Source organism: Oenanthe melanoleuca, chromosome 5 (assembly GCF_029582105.1).
Source record: "Oenanthe melanoleuca isolate GR-GAL-2019-014 chromosome 5, OMel1.0, whole genome shotgun sequence".
Lineage (NCBI taxonomy): Eukaryota > Metazoa > Chordata > Aves > Passeriformes > Muscicapidae > Oenanthe > Oenanthe melanoleuca.
The window spans coordinates 34,347,511-34,358,981 of NC_079339.1; the positions used below are offsets into that span (position 1 = coordinate 34,347,511).

Here is an 11,471-nt window from a genome sequence, read left to right on the forward strand (position 1 = left end):
CAAAACAGTATCTTTGCTTTGCCTTACATTTCCATGCCTTCCTCCATTTGCCTTACCTACCTTGTCTTCCTTTCCCAGAACTCTACATCACTCATATATTCCTAGATATATCTTAGGTGCATTTGATGATTAAAGTCTAAATATTCATTGTAATTTTTTCAATTAAATGATGTGGAATCGATGTACACATTGTTCCTTTGTGGTTTAGAAAGAGCTTTTAGGCCTCATACTGTGGGATAAAAAGCCTGAAGAAGCAAGAAATATTGGGTATGGACAAAATGTAGGAAAAAACAAGAGAGTTCTCTAGGTAGAGAAAATAAATTAAATTAAAGTACAATATATCAAAATTGCTGGTAAACATTGATTCAATTACAACTTGTTTGATTGCTTTAGTAATTTTAATCCAGTTTTAGAAGCCTGATTATCCCAGTGGTTTGGCTTTTCTTTTCTATGCTTTTCTTTGTACTTAAAAAAAAAATCCAGTTGTGGAACCTTGTGAAAACAAGAATGCAACACTTCTCTGGAAGCTATTCACATCTTAGTTTATCTGAATTGTCAATACAATTGTCAATACAGAATATCAACAATTCTGATAACTTGGATCTGATATCATCAAAGGCTTTTATTTTTCTCACCTCTAACTTTAACCTATTGGTAAACTTTGGGAAAAAATGACATTTTATTGTCCCACTACAACACTGGCTAGAAAGATGTGTCTTGTCATACCCATTTCAAATAACTGTGACATAATTATGTCACAGAATCTTTAAGAGTGCAAAAGATGTCCAAGATGATCTAGTCCAACCACTAACACTTCCATGTACCACAAAAATGAGTCTTTTAGTGACACATCTACACATTTTTTGGACACTTCCAGGGATAGTGATTCCATTTCCCTGGGTAGCCCATTCCAATGCTTGGCCACACTTTCAGTGAAGAATTTTTTTGTTTATTTTAATTAATTTTAATTAATTTGTTTTTTACTTAAGATATTTATCAGATATACAATATATGCCTTTCATGATCTTGCCTCTTTTAATGAACTGGCTTGCCTACTTTGATTAAAGCAATCAGTGAAAATCTAACTACACCTAAAACTAGCATGAAGTATTGCTTGTAAAAACTGTAGGGTTTTAGGTCTCAATTTTTTTTCTTGGAAAAGAAAACTGATTTTTTTTAATCTGTCTGAGAAATGTAAGTTTGTTAAACTCTCATTGAGTTTTTTTTTATTTGTTTTGGTCTGTTTTTTGTTTGTGGTTTGACTTTTTTTTCTGGAAGGATACTCTTGACACTTGGAAACAAAATTCTGCATAAAAAACTGTTTGGATGCTGAACATTTGATCACTTTTATTTACAGCTTCCAAGAGCTATATTCATACAGCCTCCTACAAGGGAGAAGGGGCCTTTATCAAGACTGAAATTTGGAAGGGAAATTTTGCCCAGGACCACCAGCAGAGTAGGTCTATGGCCAAACTCTTAGGAGATATTTTAACTTAGTGCTGGCAGGTGCTCCTCTTTCAAGGTTTCAACCTGATGCCCCATGTTTACTTACATTAGGTACTTTGGAAGGATGAAGAGTTGAGTGAGCCCTGCTGAGATTTGACCTGTGATTCCAGAGTTCTAGATGTTGGTGGTCTGCTCTTCAAAATAGTCATCAGTTTCTCTCAGTGAGTTGTGCAGGAAGGAGAGAGGAAAGCCTTTCAACATTACCCAGTTCTGTTACTTTTAGGCAGCTCTGTTTAAAGTCCTGGGGTTTTGTAACCTTGTATGGGCAGATGGACCCAAAGTTTTGCAGTCCAGATTAAAATTTACATCAAAATATAAGCAAGAAGCAGCACTAGTAAATGTGACAATTCACCAAAATTGGAGAGAAACTGAGCTTTGTAGGCTTGCTGGCAAAGGTCTGGAGCACAAGGAAATGTGCCTCAAAGTGTGCCTATGTAAAGCCTGGAATCAAAGTGTGCCTCAGTGGCTTTCAGGTACACCTTGCACTACTGTTGGTGAGCCTTTCATGACTGTTAGACTGGTGTCCCAGTCAGGTTTTGGTCAGGACTGCACAGATTAGGAACTAATTGAAAAATAGTCCACTCTTGACCAATAAATCTTTTGTTTGGTCGTCTGTTTGTTGATTAGCTGACTTTTTACTCTGAAGCTCTTGGATATAAGTGCTTTCAGCCTGGGGGATGATTGAGGGCACAGCTGATTTCTTTGCCAGACCTGAAGATCAGTGACAGGAGAAGTGCAGTTCTATTCCAGCACATGGAATACTTTTCTTTTTCTTCTCTAATCAACTCTAAAACAGAAACATGAGAACAGAAAAATGAATCAGACAGAAGTTCATACCTGAAGTTCATGCAAAAGAGTTTTTTCCATAGGTGATAGACCAGACAGCTCCCAGCCTCTCAATGGAGATGGGGAGGTGGGGGGAGAATGGGGGGCTTGAATTCTCTTCTACAGTATTCAATCAAAAGGTTTTGCACTTGATAGGGAAGAGATTCTACATCTATCATGTGGAAGAAAGAGTGGCTATATGAATCATTTTTCCTGGAGTAAAAATTGTCTCTATAATTGTCTCTATAAGCCTCATCCTTGTTCTTTTATCTTGGTTTTTTTTTTTCTGGATTTTTCCTTGTTGTTTTCTGGATTTCTCATTGAGAATCCACCTCCTTGTTTTTGCACTTTCTGCACACTACTGCCTCTCTCTTCCATCTTAACTGAGGCTAACACAGTGAAGTCTCTTCACAGCAAGGTTGCCCTAGTTGCTTCACAACCTTTCCAGCTTTTTTAGTATGCAACACAATATTCAATTTGACTTGTCTAGTTATTTGCTGCTCTGATGGAGTGTTTTATTAATTCTATATTCTCCTTCCAAAAATGCACATAATGTGTGAATCTATCAATGCATGTTTTCCAGAATGTAAACATAATCACATCAGATTGCAAAATCCACCTTGTTTTCTAATCTGTGTTTCCCTACTTTCATTCTAGTGACTGGAGGCACAGGACCTGCAGCTATAAGCTCTAGTTGCTCTAGCAGTGGGACCCCTACTTGACAGCAGTTTGCTTGCAAATTGCAGCATGTGGAATGAGAAGCTTGGAGCTTCTTTAGCATTCTGCTAAAGGAAGACAGAGACTTCCCCATCTTCCTGAAGACAGATGAATTTCCAAGATTTTCATAAATAGGGACAGATAAAAAAAAAAAAGGTGTTGGGTATTTGTTCTTTTTCCAGAACTTTATAATCTCCTCCATTCTATTAAGTAAAAACCAATCTGATTTTAAAAAAGGAGGGCAAAACTTTTGCTATAGTGAAAGTTGATCACATCATTGATTCAGTGCTTGAAGGGTTAAACTGTAAAGCAGAGAGCTCACTTTTCAGAGAGATTCTAGGACTTTAGGTAACAATGGAGTTTGAATTTACTGCTGGGATAGGAAGTTGAACAGCAAGGTTCAGCTTTTCTGAGGGAATCTAAGAGTAAGCCAAGAGGCCAGAAGGTTAAAGGGCAATGCTCAGGCTTCCCATCAGTTCCAGAGACTCCAAACATTCAGGCATTCAGTGGCTGGATTCCCTCATGACATTCAGATGAATGGCCAGTAGAAATGAAGAACTAAAACTCATCCTGCTTTCAACTCTAACTTGTATCCTCCCTGATTCATTTAAATTGAGGTTATAATCAAAGAATAATTCAGCTAAAAGTGATAGGCAAGAGAAAAAACCCAACACATTTTCTCAAATGTCATTAAGCATTATTCCCTATATGCTGAACTGCAAGCAGAAAAGCTGATAAACCCAATGCATGTACAGAGAACCCTGACTCCATTGTCTTTTGCCATGAATGTGTGCAGTAAGGTATATTTTGCACTAAATACAGCTTTTTAGAGAACACAGCTTATTAGAGTTTCTCAGAATGCAGTTTAGAGGGGTTGCTGAAGCTCAGAGAACAAGGTTTAGTAAGCTACAGCAGTAAGACTGTAAGTTAGGAATGACAAGGGCTCTCGTAGCTCATCATTGTGCAGTAGAAAGACTGATTAATACTATAACATTTTTAATGACTCCAAGCAGCCAGATACTATTCTGTGTGCTGCTTTTGGCTAGGATGAAAAATGCATTCTGAGTTCTGGTTGATTACTGAGACCATGCACAATTTTTTATTTCCCTTTTCACTGTTGCTAACAAGAAGTTGAGAACATTTTTGTTCATAATTCCATTTGCCTATCCTGCTGTTGAATTTTGACCCAGTTCTTTAATTTTTGACATTATTACACTAGTTTTACTTCATTTAGGCTGTTTCTTTCATGAATAAAATAGCACCATACTGTAATTTTGCCTTCTGGACTCCTGATGGTCTCTACATCAATTTGCTTTCAGAGCCTTGTGTTTATGTTCAATTATTATGCTCCTTGTGTTATACCTCCTGATTGTTTTGTGTGTTTTGAGCAATGGCCTCTACAATTTCTGGTTTCACAGCATCACAGCATGGTTGGGGCTGAAATGAAGCTCTGGAGGTCATCTAGTCCAATCCTGCTAGAGCAGAGCATGCAGAACAGGCTGCACAGGACCACCTCCAGGCAGACAGTGAATATGTCCAGAGAAGGAGGCTCCACAACACCTCTGGACAATCTGTTCCAGTGCTCTGTCAATGTAAAGAAGCTTCTCCATGTTCAGACAGAACTTCCTGTATTTCAGTTTGTGCCTATTGTGCCTTGTTCTGTTGCTGGGCTCCACTGCAAAGGGTCTGCCCCAGTTCTTTTGACACCTGCTCTTAAGATATTCCTCTGCATTGATAAGATCTTTTCTTGGCATTCTCTGCTGCAGGCTGAACATGCCCAGCCCCCTCAGCCTTTCTTCATAATAAAGATGCTCTAGTCCCTCAATAGCTTTTAGTAAACCCTTCTGGACTTCTCCAGGAGCTCACTGTCCTTCTTGATCAGGGGAGCCCAGAACTGGACACAGACATGGCCTCACCAGGGCTGAGAAAAAGGGGAGAATCACCTCCCTTTCTGTTTTAGTAAAGGAGTGAAGATTTTGTATCTAGATTTTACATGGGCACTTGCATACTTCAAGAAAATTATATCCAGTCTTACAACAGCATTTTCATCACAATTTTTAATGCAGAAATTGATTATCCCCACATGTTTTCATGACTGGGTTTCTCTACAGTGAAACATACACACAGCTCCTGACCTAACCCCATTAGAAAGTCAAATTTTGAGCCCTTGTTTTCTTTTCTTTATTCAGGCCTCTACAAGTTCACCACACAACCAATGAGCAAGTGATAATGTAGGTGTTTTAACCATGCCTGGAGGGGCTTCTATGACAGAGTTCAACTGTCTTACAAACAGCTTACTGGAAAGCTTGTAAAAATTGAATTTTTATGGCTTCTGGTTGTATTTGCAGAAGACAAAAGATTTATTTATAATCTCATATGCTGTGGCATACAAAAAAACACAAGTTTGACAACAGATATTGATAACAAGGGATTTTTTTAGTTCATTGTTTTTTGGCAGGAATTGACAGGGAAGACATTAAAAAATTTGTAAACACCAGATCTATATAATGATTTTTTTTAAACCAAAGTACATGCAATTTAGCTCCCTGGATGCTGAAGTAATATATGTAAGACTAGTTACTATGATTCACAAAGAGCCATCTTGCTGCTTAAGTACACTTTCAGCTTCAGCAGCTGTTTTGATTCATAATCTGTGCTGTAGCAAGGTTTATTTTAAAATACCAAGCAGGAGACAGGGCATTCAAACATCAATTACTTAACCAAGAGAATTCAAAACCTGAAGTGCTTAAAACTGAAATGAAACACATGGCAAATATTTTGCTTCCTGTCACACTGGAGATTTGATCCTGCAAGCTGTGTGAGTGCAAAGCTCTAGTTTGTCTGCAGTTAACAGGTGAAATTCTGACAGTGCTGCCATCAACCAAAATCTTTCCTTTACCTTTCACAGAAGCAATTCGACCACAGGGATGCTCTCAGAGCAGGGTAGGGTAAGGTCTCAGGTAAGTCTCTCTTTAAATTCTTGTCATTTTAAGTTGGATCCCTGCAGGCTTGTAAAAATAAAATCCTTTAATCCTATCCTTTAGAGACATTGCAAGGATGACAAAGAATGTCATACCTTCAGCCTCTGGGAAGGAGTGTTTAAACATTTGCATTTGGCTCTTGCAGCTGTGACTGGAGCTAGTCCTCTTCACATCAGTCCTTCTCTGACACTGCATTCAGGTCTCAAGTTAGTGGCAACCTATTTATGGCAGAATAAAATAAAATTTAAGAATAAATAAATAAAGTCCCCCAACCTATTACATATGGATATATATTATACCCTTATATCCCCTCAATGCTATTTCCAAATCAGTATGTACTTATCAGAGAGGAAAATGCTGCCCAGTATCTCCTAGCCTCTTCCTGTGTTTGCAAAGTCCAACAGGAGCAAGAAAGTCACCACTGATGCAGTGTGCAGGACCTTTCACCATGCCTGGGATCACTGGCATGCAGGGATTGCCTGGATAAATGATATGCAGGATCACATTCAGACAACACCTGGAATTGCCAAAGCATTCAGACATAGAGGTGGTTGAGAGGAACTTATATGTGGCACTCAAATTATTTTGTTAATGGTGCCATCTCCTGGTAGCAATTTGCTAAACTAATCCTTGCCCCCACGAATTTCTTACACTTTCTACTTTAATACCATACCTGAAGAGTAAACAAAGTAACTTAGATTGCTTTGTCTGTTAATGTCTGTTTTCTTATTTAATAAGGAATATTCAAATAGGAAACAAGTTCTTATTAACAGTGTATTTTAGAACAGAACTATCAGGATATAGACCCAGTGCTTCTGGAGGAAATAATTTTTTTTCCTGCTCAAGTTGCTTTTATTTATTTCTTTCATAAGTATCAAACAATATAAAATCAAGTTACTTGATGCTGACAGAAAGCAATGAGCCTGCATACCAGTGCAGGTCCTAAGCTACCACATTTTGGAGAAGCAATGGTGCAATTCAGACTGGGTTAAGAATATTTGGCAAACAAAGGAACTGTACACTGGAAGAATCTGAAGGCATGCCTAAATCAGTGAGAAGAATGTCTTCAGATTTTGGGTGGGACTAGTAATGTTGGAATGCTGTGTCCAGAGCCCCACGAGGACTTCTCAGATCTAAGAAATAAAGTGTGTTGAACTCAGAAATACTTAGATGTCACAGTGGAAATATACAGGTAAAGGATCTAATTCCATAATACTACACTGGGAAAAACTACTTTCATGAACTTAGTCAGTGATTTCTTTCACTGATACAGAAGGATTAATACTGTTGCATTGTGGCAAAGATAGTGTAAATTTTTTTTCTCTAGTTCTCTCTTTCTGTTCTGGTTCTGCCAGACTAGGCTGTTACTGTGAAAAAAGAGGTTTAACTGAGATGCATCTCAATGCTTTTAACAAACAGAATGAATGTGTAACACGAGTGATGGCAGTTTGATCTTCATGTGACTTCTGTAAAGATCAATAAGATAAAGTTTGCAAAGGGCTTATATCCTATAAAGTTCACAGTAGGTAACTTGTGATATAGTGTCTGTAAACTGGAAAAATTCTTAGTGAATGTGAATTTGGCTTTTACTGTCCTTAGATTTGATACACAAATTTCTGTAGGATGACAGGTTAGCTACCTTTGCAGAAAGACAGTCTCCTGAATGTGTGGGTAACCTCCACTTACAAGCAGGAATGAATATGTATTCTGTGTAAGGACTTCTCTGTTGAAGATTCCATTTTGATGTAATATTTGTTTTTCTTTTAGCCAGCACTAAACTTACTCTATACTGTACTTGAACAGTGTTATCATACTCCAAAGTTTGATCAGCCAAAACCTCTGTCTTTCTGACTGCAGGAAAGCTGTCTTGCATTTTAATTTGCCACCTATTTGCCCATGTTCTTCCATGCTTCCATCCTGTTGCCATCCTCTCAATCTTCCCAGCCAAAGAGAAGAAGCAGATGCAGAAGCAATCCAGGACCAAACTGGCCATTTCCAGACTGTGGCTGGTTTCCCCTGATAACTGTAAAGACTCTCCAGCAGAAATGCTTTGCAGAAAGTAGGTCTTAATAAATTCATAAAGGAACCCAACCATGACCAGTTTTGGGAGCAGTCGCATGAGAATCATGCTGGAAGATATTCCAGAAGAGGAGACTGTTTCTATTACCATGTGAGGCCCAATGTGCAGATAAGCTGAAATGGTAGTAAAAGAAATAGGGAAAATGTTGCCACAAGTAGTGTGTGGATTACAACAGAACAATTTGCAAGGGAATGCAAAAGTGAACTGCATATCTACTGGGAAAGGTCAAATTGTGTAAGTGGAAAAATTTTACTTGGGGAATTCTAATGATAGACAGATGTGAGCTACACTTTACTCAATACAGTTGGGTATCAAAAACAGCTGAAGACTTCAAAACATACTTAGGGACACATTACAATCAGAATGGTAAATAACAAAGTAAACTGTCACCATTTTCAATATATATTAGATGCCAGGTACTGGAGAGCTTGAAAGCAAGAAATGTGGGACCAAACAGGAAAAGTAACCAGGTGAAGAAGTTAAAAAGTAATCAGGTAAAAGAAATCTAAGAACAATAACCAGCTCCCATCTACTTGCAGGTAGTTGAATATCCTACTTTTTTTATTCCCAAGTGTATCTCATTATGGTGTAGCTGTGGTTTTTAACTTGCTTTTCTGAATATGCTTCTTTATTTCAAATAAAAATCACTTCAATCTAAAGATAAAAATATTGTGTTTGCCTTCCCTGGAAGGAATTAAACCAGAATTATTTTTACTCATGAATAAATTTTTTTCTTGCCCAACTTTTCTAAAGAACTTTCTGGATCTTATTTATATTCAAATTGCTTAAAGACTTTTTATGCAAGCGAAGCTTTTTTACTTCATAGCCGCTCTTTGTCTAACATTAATTATCAATTAAGCCACGAATCTTGTCAATGAATGTATCTTACTATTGTCTTATGGATTAAATTCGTTTGAACTGGAAGTGGGGCATTCAGCAGTTTTGCTACGTAGCATTATTTTATAATTTAGTTGGCAGTGGGTGCCTGTAAGTTGCTTGGCAGCACCGCTCCGTGACCTCTGCTGGCTAGAAGCTGCCAGAAGTACCAGATCCATTTCTATGCTGGCGCCTGTTTCTATATTTAAACAGAACTTTCAGCTTTTTTATGCAAATGGAAGGCAGGGGGAACCTTATTGCTCTGATACACAGAGTAATTAGCAGCAGCGGAAACTCCAAAACATTCTGACACCAGACAGAAGGCGGCTGAGTACCTACCTTAAGGTGAATTACTGGGTTTTGACATTACAAACATCGCGGCCGGCTGGCACTGACACGGTCCTGCGTGCCCGGGGCTCTGGGAGAGCGGAGCTGGGGGCGGCCGGAGCTCGGAGCGGCCGGAGCTCTGTGGGAGCGGAGCCAGGGGCGGCCGGAGCTCCGTGACACAGAGTGGAGATGGGGCGGCCGGAGCTCTGTGGGAGCGGAGCTAGGGGCGGCCGGAGCTCCGTGACACAGAGTGGAGATGGGGCGGCCGGAGCTCTGTGAGAGCGGGGCTAGGGGCGGCCGGAGCTCCGTGACACAGAGTGGAGATTGGGGCGGCCGGAGCTCTGTGAGAGCGGGGCTGGGGCGGCCGGAGCTCCGTGACACAGAGTGGAGATTGGGGCGGCCGGAGCTCTGTGAGAGCGGGGCTCGGGTAGGCCAGAGGGCTCGGGTCGGCCGGAGCTCTGTGAGAGTGGAACTTGGGGCGGCCGGAGGAGCTGTGTCAGAGTGGGTCTGAGGGCGGCCGGGGCCTGGGGCGGCTGGAGCTCTGTGAGAGCGGAGCTGAGGGCGGCCGGAGAAGCTCTGTGAGAGCGGAGCTGAGGGCGGCCGGAGGAGCTCGGAACGGCCGGAGCTCTGTGGGAGCGGGGCCCGGGTCGGCCGGAGCTCAGTGCTAGCGGAGCCCGGGGCGGCCGGAGCTCTGTGATAGCGGAGCCCGGGGCAATCGGCGCGGCCGGAGCTCTGCGGGAGCGCAGCTCGGAGCGGCCGGAGCCGGAGCCGCGCCGGTGCCGGCGCTGGCCAGGAGGTGGCGAGGCTCGCCCGGACCCGCCGGCAGCGCCGCTCCCTCTCCCGCTCCTCAGCGAGCGCCGCAGCCGCGGAGTTACGGCCTGCAGTGGGGCGGGAATGAGAAGGTGTTAATACGTATCTACTAAGAAAAAAAAAAAAAAATGCCCCTCAAAAACACCAAAGTATGAAAATAAACTGGTAACGGAGTAAAATCGCACAGCCTCTTATTTTGCAATTATCATGCAAATCAGACAACGTAAGCTAATGGTTACTGGGTGGCTCAGAAAACTGGCAATGCCCTGGCATTTTTTTGTCTTTGATAACTGGTTTGAGTTCAATCTAGAATTGTGGCATTACCCACTTGGCTCAGAAATGACTGCTGTGGTGGTTTCAGACAAATGCATGGTTGTTTGCATCATAAAATAATGACAGCTACTTGGCAAAGGGGTTTGAAAGAGGAGGATAAGGCTTTGTCTGAACAGTAAAGTTGGTCTACTTACGAGAATTTAGTTCCTGTGATAATATCTATTTTTTCATGAGTAGGAATTTAACCACTATAGTTATAAGATACTTTTGTGCTCATATAAATGCATCTAGTTTAGAAGTTGTGCCAGTTTAATTTTACTGGTAAAAGCCCCAGCTTAGCCAACAAAAGAGTACAAATATTGAGAGAGTATTATTGAGAGTAATAAATTAATTTCATCACCCTTAAGGCTATGAATACATGAATAAGTCTGCTCAAAACAAATTAGACAGGGAATATGTGAATAAAGATTTTAAATATGTGTGATAGGAGACTTATTAAGCATGCAGAATATTGCAGCATTTATAATAATAGTCCTGCATCCTCTGCAGTACCTTGCCTACACTCTGTTGTGTCCTTCCCAGGGAAATGGAGTTATTATTTTAATATGCTGTCTGCTATAAGAGTGGAAGAGCTGGAAGACAGTCTCCTTCCTTCGGTCCAAAAGCTGCCTGAGCCTCCTCACAAGCAAAAGCTGTAGCAGTAAATGTGGAGACAGTGGGTCTGTGAGATGAAAAAGGCACTGCAAGGGCTTGAGCAAGGGCAAAGCAGGGCCAGGGGCACTCCCTGCCCCAGGAACTGGAGCCCAGTCACAAGATGCTCCCAGGGACAAACATCAGTTTTGATTGGAAGGCTGGGAAACAAGACACAGAAGAAATTATATTTCTAGTGAAGTTGCTGACACCTCTGTCCTCTTGCTCAAAAAAGTAAATGATGTCATGCAACCATGCTTCTTTTTGATATAGCACTGTGAGGGGTTTTACTGCTGTCACCAATCATTGACAAGCCATCTCTTTGTGTGTGCATTCTTTACTACCTCCAGCTCCACATTTTGCAGAGGCAGGATATGCACAGGTGA

General features: G+C 40.9%; 1 long non-coding RNA gene across 2 annotated transcripts; it reads right to left on the reverse strand.

The window, feature by feature from the left end:
* Nucleotides 1-588: 588 nt before the first annotated feature.
* LOC130253935 (uncharacterized) lies at nt 589-10,168 on the reverse strand. 2 transcript variants are annotated; one of them, XR_008840631.1, is made up of 4 exons: nt 9,325-10,168; nt 6,369-6,508; nt 6,125-6,247; nt 589-2,293 (listed from the first exon to the last, which is right to left on the reverse strand). It is a non-coding gene; the product is annotated as an uncharacterized LOC130253935 (long non-coding RNA). The 2 variants fall into 2 exon arrangements; XR_008840630.1 differs by lacking the exon at nt 6,369-6,508.
* Between the last annotated feature and the right edge of the window lie 1,303 nt (nt 10,169-11,471).